This window comes from Tachyglossus aculeatus, chromosome 2 (genome assembly GCF_015852505.1).
Source record: "Tachyglossus aculeatus isolate mTacAcu1 chromosome 2, mTacAcu1.pri, whole genome shotgun sequence".
In the NCBI taxonomy this organism is placed as follows: Eukaryota; Metazoa; Chordata; class Mammalia; order Monotremata; family Tachyglossidae; genus Tachyglossus; species Tachyglossus aculeatus.
Window position 1 is genome coordinate 133848391 of NC_052067.1, and position 11973 is coordinate 133860363.

Below are 11973 nucleotides of genomic sequence, written 5' to 3' on the forward strand. Positions count from 1 at the left end.
GCTCAATAAATAAGGTTGAATGAATGAATGAATGAAGGAAATGATAATGATGGTATATATTGAGCTCTTATTATGTGCCAAGCACTGTTCTAAGCGCTGAAAATAATGAAAAACTTAATTCTTCAGTCATTTGAAGGCATAGCAAGGCCTGATAGAAATGTGTTGCATATAACTGGCTTCTAGACTGTGAGCACGCTGTTGGGTAGGGACCGTCTCTATATGTTGCCAACTTGTACCTCCCGAGCGCTTAGTACAGTGCTCTGCACACAGTAAGCGCTCAACAAATACGATTGAATGAATGAATGAATATAAGTGCACACATATAGATTTACTCCCCCTTCTAGACTGTGAGCCAGTTGCTGGGTAGGGACCGTCTCTATGTGTTGCCGACCTGTACTTCCAAAGCGCTTAGTACAGTGTTCTGCACACAGTAAGAGCTCAATAAATACGATTGAATGACTCAATGAATGAATAGGTGCTGTGGGGCTGGTGGGCGGGAGTGGTGAATAAAGGGAATAAATCAGAGGGATGCGGGAAGGAAGCAGGAAAAGAGGAAATGAAGGCTTAGTCAGAGAAAGCTTCTTGGAGGAGATGTGCCTTCAATAAGGCTTTGAAGTGGAGGAAAGTAATTGTCTTTCGGATAGGAGGGAGGGAGTTCCAACCCAGAGGCAGGACGTGGGAGAGAGGTTGGCAGCGAGATAGGTGAGATGGAGGTGCTGTGAGTAGGTTGGCATTAGAGGAACAAAGTATGTGGGCTGGCTGGTGGTAGGAGAGTAGCCAGGTGAGAATGGTGAGAATGGCATTTGTAGAAAAAAGATCCATGTAGCAGGGTAAAGTATGGATTGGTGTCGGGAGAGAAAGGAGGCTGGGAGGTCAGCAAGGAGGTTGATACAGTAATAAAAGTGGAATGGGGTAAATGCTTGGATTAACGTGCTGGCAGTTTGGATGGAGAAGAAAGGGCAGATTTTAGAGATGCTATCTACGAAGGTTGAACTGACAGGATTTAGTGATAGATTGAGTAGGTAGGTTGGATGAGAGAAAGGAGTCAAGGATAATGCCAAGGTTATGGGCTTGTGAGATAGGAAGAATGGGGGTACCCCCACCCTCAATCCAGCTCCCACCCCAACCCACCTAGAACCCCAGCTCCCCACTCCCAAACCTACCCTAATCCTCAAATCCAGCCCCAAGCCCTCAAACCTTTGCTTCTAACCCAACCCCCACAGTCCCCATCCTACGAAACTGACTCCCCCCAATCCTCAACCCACTCCTCAGCCACCAAAATCTAACCCTGATCCGGCACAAAGCCCCCACACTTCTAAAAGAACACTTGTACTCTCAGCCCCTCAATCTCACACCTTATTCCTCAAGCACGTTCCCCAACCCCTGATCCCCAGCTTTCCCAGTTTCCCAGCCTCAACGTCCAGCAGCCGCTCACCCTCTATCCCTAACATCCAGCTTCCCCAACCCAGCCCTAACAAAGCAGCATGGCATAGTGGAAAGAGCATTAGCCTGGGAGTCAAAAGCTCATGGATTCCAATTCTGGCTCCGCCACTTGCCTGCTGTGTGACCTTGGACAAGTCACTTTACTTCTCTGGGCCTCAGTTACCTCATCTGTAAAATGATGATGATGATGGTATTTGTTAAGCGCTTACTATGTGCCAGGCACTAAGCGCTGGAGTAGATACAGGGTAATAAAGTTGTCCCACGTGGGGCTCGCAGTCTTAATCCCCATTTTACAGATGAGGGAAATGAGGCACAGAGAGGTTAAATGACTTGCCCAAAGTCACACAGCTGACAAGTCTTCTAGACTGTGAGCCCACTGTTGGGTAGGGACCGTCTCTATATGTTGCCAACTTGTGCTTCCCAAGCGCTTAGTACAGTGGTCTGCACACAGTAAGTGCTCAATAAATACGGTTGAATGAATGAAAGTGGCAGAGCCGGGATTAGAACCCACGACCTCTGACTCCCAAGCCTGTGCTATTTCCACTCAGCCACGCTGTTGGGGATTGAGACTGTGAGCCCCACATAGGACAGGGACTGTGTCCGACCTGATTTGGTTGTATCTACCCCAGCGTTTAGTACATTGCCCGGCACATAATAAACCCTTAACAAATACCATAAAAAAAGAGAGACAGCCCTTAGGGGGCCAGTTAAACTAAGGCAGACACCAACACTTGGTTTCTTCCCAAGAAATGAGGGATGCTTGCTCACTGTGGGCAGGGAATGTGTTTGTTTATTGTTGCACTGTACTCTCCCAAGCACTTAGTACAGTGCTCTGCACACATTAAGCGCTGTATAAATATGATTGACTGACTGACTGACCCAATGTTCAGTCCCCCTAGCCCAGTGACCAGCCATCTCCTAAACTGGTCCCGGCTTCTAATAAAAATAATTGTGATATTTGTTAAGCACTAGGGTGGATACAAGCAAATCGGGTTGGACAAAATCCCCGTTCAGCATGGGGGTCACAGTCTTAATCCCCATTTTACAGGTGAGGGAACTGAGGCACAGAGAAGTGGAGTGATTTACCCAAGGCCACAAAAGACAAGTGGTGGAACAGAGATTAGAACTCATGACCTTCTGACTCACAGGCCCATGGTCTAGCCATTTCGCCATGCTGCTCACAGCCACCCGACATTCCTCAGCCCCCACAGACCTCAGACCCATCCTCCAGGCTCCTTGTGCCCCTAACCAGGGGATGGGGGAAGCTGTGGAGGGGGGAACTTGGGTTTGTGGGGGCGACTGGGGCTGGGGGACCAGAGGGGAGAGTGAGAGGGGTCAGATCAATGGGCAGAGAGAGGGCTAGAAGGGAGGAATTCGAGGGCTAAGGGATCTGGAAAAATGGAGTCGAGTCTGTGTGAGGCTGTGGGTCACAGGAGGGAGGGCTGAAGGGCAGAAAGCAGAATTTGGCAGCCTGGGGGAATCTTGGGGGAGTGTGGCCTGGGCTCGGAGGCTGGGAGAAAGATGAGGATGGGGTTGGGGGATGGGGGACCAGATGAGGAGGCTGGCACCTGGGTTGGAGAGGGTAGGGGAGTGCAAGAAGAGAAAGAAGAAGCTGCCCAGACCAGGGGAAATCCTTGGGTCTCAGCCCCCAATTTCTTAGCTCTTCACTCCCTATTGCCCGTAACGCTGCCCGTCTGCCCCGTTTCCGGCTCCCAAAACGAGCCCCTTCTCTGCACAGAGCCTCATCCATCACCCCATGTCAGTGGCTGTGGCTTCTAGTCCTCCCCGGAGGCAGCCCCTTCCCCGCAAAAAGCCCATTAGTGACCAGAGACCCCTCCCCCACGAGCACCATTTCTGCTGGTTGAGGGCCCTGCTGACCTAGGGGATCGATAAGGCCACATTTAGCAGGAAGCGGGGCAGGAGCCAGGGAGAGGATTCCAGAGGGGAGGGGGAGAAAGACTGAACCTGACACTGGGGGAGAGATGAAGAGAGGGAGGTGGAGGGGCAGAGCCCGTCTGGGCAGCGCTGGTCTTGGGAAGAGAGACAGACCTGCCGCTATGAGATGGGGGACAATCAAGGGCGATCAATCAATCAATCAATCAATCAATCGTATTTAATGAGCGCTTACTGTGTGCAGAGCACTGTACTAAGCACTTGGGAAGCACAAGTTGGCAACACATAGAGACGGTCCCTACCCAACAGTGGGCTCACAGTCTAGAAGGGGGAGACGGAACAAAACAAAACATATTAACAAAATAAAATAAATAGACTAGATATGTACAAGTAAAATAAATAAATAAATAGAGTAATAAATACGTACAAACATATATACATATATGCAGGTGCTGTGGGGAAGGGAAGAAGGTAAGGCCGGGGGGGATGGAGAGGGGGAGGAGGGGCAGAGGAAGGAGGGGGCTCAGTCTGGGAAGGCCTCCTGGAGGAGGTGAGCTCTCAGTAGGGCCTTGAAGGGAGGAAGAGAGCTAGCTTGGCGGATGGGCAGAGGGAGGGCATTCCAGGCCAGGGGGAGGACGTGGGCCGGGGGTCGACGGCAGGACGGGTGAGAACGAGGCCCAGTGAGGAGGTGAGCGGCGGCAGAGGAGCGGAGGGTGCGGGCTGGGCTGGAGAAGGCGATGGGCTGGGGAGGGCCAAGTTGGAGCGGCAGAGGTGGGTGGGTGAAGGCTGGCCTGATCCAGCTCTCCATCACCTCGCCCCCTCCTACCTCACCTCCCTTCTTTCCCTCTACAGCCCAGCCTGCACCCTCCTCTCCTCTGACGCTAACCTGGGCCTCGTTCTCGCGGTTGACCCCTGGCCCGCGTCCTCCCCCTGGCCTGGAATGCCCTCCCTCCACACATCTGCCAAACTAGCTCTCTTCCTCTCTCCAAAGCCCTACTGAGATCTCACCTCCTCCAGAAGGCCTTCCCAGGCTGATCCCCCTTGTTCCTCTCCTCCTCCCCATCCCCCTCGCCCTACCCCCTTCCCCTCCCCACAGCACTTGTATATATTTGTACAGATTTATTACTCTATTTATTTTACGTGTACATATTTACTACTCTATTTTGTTAATGATGTGCATATAGCTGTAATTCTATTTATTCTGATGGTTTTGACACCTATCTACACATTTTGCTTTGTTGTGTTTCTCCCCCTTCTAGACTGTGAGCCCATTGTTGGGTAGGGACCGTCTCTATATGTTGCTGAGTTGTACTTCCCAAGCGCTTAGTACGGTGCTTTGCACACAGTAAGTGCTCAATAAATACCATTGAATGAATGAATGGAGTACTCTGGGAAGGTCTTTTCTACTCTGGAGCCTCTGACTTGGACCAGCTGCTCTAAAAAAGACCCCCGAACTCCCACCCAATACCCCCAGACAGGCAAAAGAGAATCTCCTGGGGATAAGAGGGATGGGTCAGAGGGGGAGGGAGGAGAAGAGGAGCCAGATCAGGGAGAGCAGACAGAATCATCCACATGAAGAAGCAGCATGGTGTAGAGGATAGAGCATGGGGCTGGGGGTCAGAAGGTCATGGGTTCGAATCCCGACTTTGCTACTTGTCTGCTGTGTGACCTTGGGCAAGTCACTTCACTTCTCTGGGCCTCAGTTACCTCATCTGTGAAATAGGGATTGAGACTGTCAGCCCCATATAGGACAGGGACTACGTCCAACCCGAATTTACTTGTATCCACCCCAGCACTTACCAAATACTATTATTATTATTGTACATACAATGATACAAGGTGAGCTATACCCCCACCTCCCCTTCAACTCACCAGTCTCATGCATGCACTCTTGCAGTGACACATATGTGCAGGCATAGAGAAGCAGCATGGCTCAGGGGAAAGAGCACAGGCTTGGGAGTCAGAGGTCATGGGTTCAAATTCCGGCTCCACCGCTTGTCAGCTGTGTGACTTTGGGCAAGTCACTTAACTTCTCTGTGCCTCAGTTCCCTCATCTGGAAAATGGGAGCCCCACATGGGACAACCTGATCACCTTGTATCCTCCCCAGCACTTAGAACAGTCCTTTGCACAGCATCATCATCATCATCAATCGTATTTATTGAGCACTTACTATGTGCAGAGCACTGTACTAAGCGCTTGGGAAGTACAAATTGGCAACATATAGAGACAGTCCCTACCCAACAGTGGGCTCACAGTCTAAAAGGGGGAGACAGAGAAGAAAACCAAACATACTAGCAAAATAAAATAAATTTTAAGCGCTTAACAAATACCAAAATTATTATTAAAATTATTATACACACACAAACACACCCGACTTGTACTTCCCAAGTGCTTAGTACAGTGCTCTGCACATAGTAAGTGCTCAATAAATACGATTGAATGAATGAATGAATGAGTAAGGCAGTGAGGCTGGGGTTGGGGAGAGGCCCCTTTGATTCTTTGAAATGCTCAATAAATACTCAATAAATAAAATGCTCAATAAATGCTCAATAAATAAAATTGATTGAATGACTGATTGACAGAGGAGCCCCAGGGTGAATGAGGGGAGGCTGTACTCCCCCTTGAGGGCCTCAGTATTCTGGAATAGCTGGCAGCTGTGGGAGGGGTGCTTCCATGTGACCAGTAATAATAATAATAATAATAATAATGATGGCATTTATTAAGTGCTTACTATGTGCAAAGCACTGTTCTAAGCACTGGGGAGATTACAAGGTGATCAGGTTGTCCCACGGGGGGCTCACAGTCTTAATCTCCATTTTACAGATGAGGGAACTGAGGCCCAGAGAAGTGAAGTGACTTGCCCAAAGTCACACAGCTGACAATTGGCGGAGCCAGGATTTGAACTCATGACCTCTGACTCCAAAGCCCGGGCTCTTTCCACTAATGGAGAGGAGGAGTGGAATGGGTTCAATACTGAGGTTATAAGCCCCAGTCAGGGTGGGAGGCCTGGGTAGAGTCCCAGTTGTGGAGCGGGCACAATCCTTTGTGCCTTTGTGCCCCTGGATTGGCGGGAAGGGTGACACTGCTCTGGGCTGCTCCCCTCTTTGCATTGGGCTCTATCCCTTCTCCGCACTGCAGCCAAGCGTGCCCCAAGGCCGAACCTCTGCCCGCTCCCGAGTGGACCAAGGGTAGGCACAGCTGCATAAGTAGCTTTGCCAGGGAACGGTCACCAGGTCACCAGGTCAACGGTCACCAGGAGGCAAGGACACTCCATGGTCAATCGTCAGAGCTACCTGTCAGAGAACTCCTACAGGGATGGGAAAGTGGCAGGGTATGCCTGCTGAACTTCTTTTTAAATTATATTTGTTAGGCGCTTATTAGGTATCAGGAACTTTTCTAAGCGCTGGGGTAATAATCATAACAATAATGATGGCATTTATTAAGCGCTTACTATGTTCAAAGCACTGTTCTAAGCGCAGGGGAGGTTACAAGGTGATCAGGTTGTCCCTTGGGGGGCTCACAGACTTAATCCCCATTTGACAGATGAGGCCCAGAGAAGTTAAGTGACTTGCCCAAAGTCACACAGCTGACAATTGGCGGTGCCGGGGTTTGAACCCATGGCCTCTGACTCCAAAGCTGGTGTTCTTTCCACTGAACCACGCTGCTTCTAGTCAGCCAGGTAGGAAACAATCCCTGTTTGGCATAGTGGATAGAGCACGGGCCTAAGAGTCAGAAGGGCATAAACTCTAATCCCGATTCTACCGCTTGTCTGCTGCGTGATCTTGGGCAAATCACTTTACTTCCCTGGGCCTCGGTTACCTCATCTGTAAAATGGAGATTGAGAGTGTGAGCCCCAAGTGTGGCAGGAACTGTGTCCAGCCTGATTTACCTGTATCCACCCCAGCACATGGTACAGTGCCTGGCACGTAGTAAGCGCTTAACAAATACCACAGATATTATTATTACATGGAGCTCACAATCTAAGTAGGCGGGAAAACAGGGATTGAATCACCATTTTACAGTTGAGGAACCCGAGGCACAGAGAAGTGAGGTGACTTTGCCCAAGGACAGGCAGCAGACAAGTGATGGAGCCGGGATTAAGACTCTGGTCCTCTGGATCCCAGGCCTGGGGTTTTCCCACTAGGCCATGCTGCTTCCCTCGGTTGCAGTGGGGAGAGTGTCAGAGTCAGGAGTGAACCAGCCTTCCCCCCTGAGAGCTCACCTCCTCCAGGAGGGCTTCCCATACTGAGCCCCCTTCTTCCTCTCCCCCTCCCCATCTCCCCCACCCTACCTCCTTCCCCTCCCCACAGCACCTGTATATATGTTTGTACAGATTTATTACTCTATTTTACTTGTACATATTTACTATTCTTTTTTTTAAATTTTGTTAATATGTTTTGTTGTCTGTCTCCCCCTTCTAGACTGTGAGCCCGTTGTCGGGTAGGGACCGTCTCTACATGTTGCCAACTTGTACTTCCCAAGCGCTTAGTACAGTGCTCTGCACACAGTAAGCGCTCAATAAATACGATTGAATGAAAGAATGAAGGAATGACCTCCCACCCCCTTTCCCACCCAGCTCAGCCCTACAGGTGTGTCCTGGAAATGGGTTACTACAGCCCAGATCTCTCCCCGCTCCCTACCTCTTTGTCTTTCCTGGTGTCACTTTGAGCCTCAAGCAGCCAAAGCCCTGGGTCACAGCCCTCAGGCCACTGGGAGATGAGGACCAAGCATCAGGGGGTTCCTGCCTCCAATTCCTGACCTTGCCCTAGCTGGGGAGCTAGGGAAAAGGGCCTCCCAGGAGAGCTGGATGCCCATTCCCATGGTCTTGCTTCCTCTGCTCCATTTATCTCCACACCCTCAGCTTCCCCAGGATCCTAGCATCCCCCACAACTAGCTCAGCCTTCTCCCTCTTTCTGGAATGGGAATTCAGGGTTGGTTCTGAGGCAGCCGCCCTGGGGGCAGTCGTGGCTGTGAGCAAACATGCTAAATCAACACAATCTCCAGAATCCCTTCTGTGCCAGAGCTTAGGCCTCCTAGGGCAGACAGGAAGGCACTGCCAGGGGTAGATCCTGGGAAAGTCTAGCAGTGGTGAGGAGGCCACGGGAGTTTTGGGCTCCTCTCTCTCTCCGGACCTTCTGGCATCCACAGAAACAATTCCTCCGTTCTGAGGGGTCTGTCCCAACTGGGGCATTGTGGGGGCACAGCTGCCAGCTCCACCAGGCAATCTAGTTGTCCTTACTGTGACCCCAAGTCTCCACATGAGGCTGGCCAGGAGGACCACCATCAACTGCCAGGCTGGGGTTGGGTGGAGGAGAGGCAGCTCAGACTTTGGTTCACCCTAACCCCAATCCCTGCCCTCATCAATCAATCAATCAATCACTCAATCAATTAATCATATTTATTGAGCGCTTACTGTGTGCAGAGCACTGTACTAAGCGCTTGGGAAGTACAAGTTGGCAACATCCCATCCCAAACCCTAACTCAACCCTTCCCTTCTCCAGCCCAAATCCCAACTCCAAACCAAATCTCAACCGTGACTCAAAACACCCAACTTTAACTCTATCTTTTATAAGAAGCAGTGTCTAATAATAATAATGATGATGGTATTTGTTAAACACTTACTATATAATAATGGTATTTCTTAAGCGCTTACTATGTGCAAAGCACTCTTCTAAGCGCTGGGGAGGTTACAAGGTGATCAGGTTGTCCCATGTGGGGCTCACAGTCTTAATCCCCATTTTACAGATGAGGGAACTGAGTCCCAGAGAAGTGAAGTGACTTGCCCAAAGTCACACAGCTGACAGTTGGTGGGGCCGGGATTTGAACCCATGACCTCTGATTCCAAAGCCCGGGCTCTTTCCACTGAGCCACATACTATATGCCAAGCACTGTTCTAAGTGCTGGGGTAGATACAAGGTAATTAGATTGTCCCACGTGGGGTTCACAGTCCTAATCCCCATTTTACAGATGAAGTAACTGAGGCACAGAGAAGTTAAGTGACTTGCCAGAAGTCACACAGTTGACAAGTGGCTGCGGGACTAGAACCCACAATCTCTGACTCCCAAGCCAGGGCTCTTTTCACTAAGCCACACTAGTGACTTGCCAGAAGTCACACAGTTGACAATTGGCTGTGGGATTAGAACCCACAACCTCTGACTCCCAAGCCAGGGCTCTTTTCACTAAACCACACTAGTGGATAGAGCACAGGCCTGGGAGCCAGAAAGACCTGGATTCTAATCCTACCACTTGTCTGCTAGGTGACCTTGGGAAAGTCACTTCACTTCTGTTTGCCTCAGTTACCTCATCTTAAAATGGGGACTAAGACTGTGAGCCCCATGTGGGACAGGGGGTTTTCTGACCTGACTACTTCGTGTCTACCCCAGCGATTAGAACATTGCTTGGCACATAGTAAGCACTTAACAAATACTCTAATTACTACCACAATTATTATTATCACCTATTTAGGAGGAACAACTCTATTGACAGCTGTTAGTTCCTGCCCTGCCTCCCCAATAGCTCTCCTTAGTTCTCTACCGATCAGTAACTCAGTTCCCTTTTTTAAAAAAAATGGTATTTGTTAAGCACTTGCTATGTGTCAGACTGGAAACCCCTCTGACTAGTAAAGGGAGTGGAGACTAGAAGAGGAGAGGAATTAGGGAGTTGGCAAGGAGAGAAAACATTTCACAGATGAGGATAGAAAACTAAATCCCGTCGGTTCGATACTCGTAGCATCGCTAAAATCTGTCCTTTTCTCTCTATCCAAACTACTACCACATTAATCCAAGCACTTATCCTATCCTGCCTTGATGACTGTATCGGCCTCCTTGCTGACCTTCCTGCCTCCAGTCTCTCCCGACTTCAGTCTATACTTCACTCTGTTCCCAGGTTCATTTTTCTACAAAATCTTTCAGTTTGTTTCCCCACTCCTCAAGAAGCTCCAGGGGTTGCCCGTCCAGCTCCGCATCGAACAGAAACTCCTTTACCTCGGCTTTAAAGCATTCAGTCACCTTGCCTCCTTCTAGTTCACCTGGCTACTCTCCTACTATGACTCAGCCCACACACTTTATTCCTCAAATCTCATCTTTTTGCCACCAGATCTCTTGCCCACATCCTGCCCCTGGCCTGGAACGCCCTCCCTTTTCATATCTGACAGACAGTGACTCTCCCCTCCTTTGAAGTCTGAAGTAAGGCACAAAACCTCTAAGAGACCTTCCCTGACTAAGCCCTCCTTCGCTCTTCTCCCACTCCCTTCTGAATCGCCTTGACTTGCTCCCTTTTTTCATTCAATTGTATTTATTGAGCGCTTACTGTGTGGAGAGCACTGTACTAAGAGCTTTATTCAATTCCCATCCCAGCCCCACAGCACTTATGCACATATCTGTAATTTTATTTATTTATACTAATGTCTGCCTCTCTCTGTAGACTTTAAGCTCATTGTGGGCAGGGAATGTGTCTGTTATATTGTTATATTGCATTCTCCCAAGGGTTTAGTACAGTGCTCTGCACACAGTAAGCACTGAATAAATGTGATTGACTGACTGACAAACAGTGAAAGAGGAGGAAGGGAGAGGGACAGTGGGACAAAGGAAGGAGGAGGAAGAGCAGTATGAAGGGTAGAATAAGAAGAGGGAAAGAGAAGCAGAAATGATGGGACAGAAGAGGTGGATGAAAAATAATAATAATAATAATGGCATTTATTAAGCACTTACTATGTGCAAAGCACTGTTCTAAGCTCTGGGGAGGTCACAAGGTGATCAGGTTGTCCCATAGGGGACTCACAGTCTTAGTCACCATTTTACAGATGAGGTAACTGAGGCACAGAGAAGTTAGGTGACTTGCCCAAAGTTACACAGCTGACATTTGGTGGAGCCGGGATTTGAACCCCTGATCTCTGACTCCAAAACCCGTGCTCTTTCCACTGAGCCATGCTGCTGCTCAAGACCAGGACAAGAAGCAGTAGTAGGAATAATCGTCTTTATTAAGAGCTGAACTATGTGTAGAGCACTGTGCTGCGAATTGGGAAAGATACAGGTGGGAATTAGAAACAGTCCCTTGTTCCTCGAGGGGCTCAAATCAACCGGGTGACTGGTGACAGATACATTGAGAACTGAAACAAAATACTAAGACATCGTGAAAATCAGTAGGGCTCTGTTGGGTAGGGACTGTCTCTATATGTTGCCGACTTGTATTTCCCAAGCGCTTAGTACAGTGCTCTGCACACAGTAAGCGCTCAATAAATAAGATTGATTGATTGATTGAGCAGAATTTGAGAAGTGCCCTTCTGCAGAATCTGGCACGTGACATCATTTTGTTACACCCCCCCCTTGAGGCATGAAGTAATGACATCATAGGTCATGACGCTTTGGAGGGTGGTATTTCTGAATTGTATTTATTGAGCGCTTACTGCGTGCGGAGCACTGTACAAAGCACTTGGTGTAGTGCACTACAACAATAAACAGACACATTCCCTGCGCACAACGAGCTTACTCCATTGGGGAGGACCTGAGATCCGTGGCTCGGGGCTGAGGCGGCTCCGGCAGGGACTGGAAGGGAGACCGGGTGCTCACAGCCATCCCCCCAGCCCCGGGCCTTGGAAGGCACCGCGGTCTCTCTGGGCCAACCCCCGGCCAGATGGG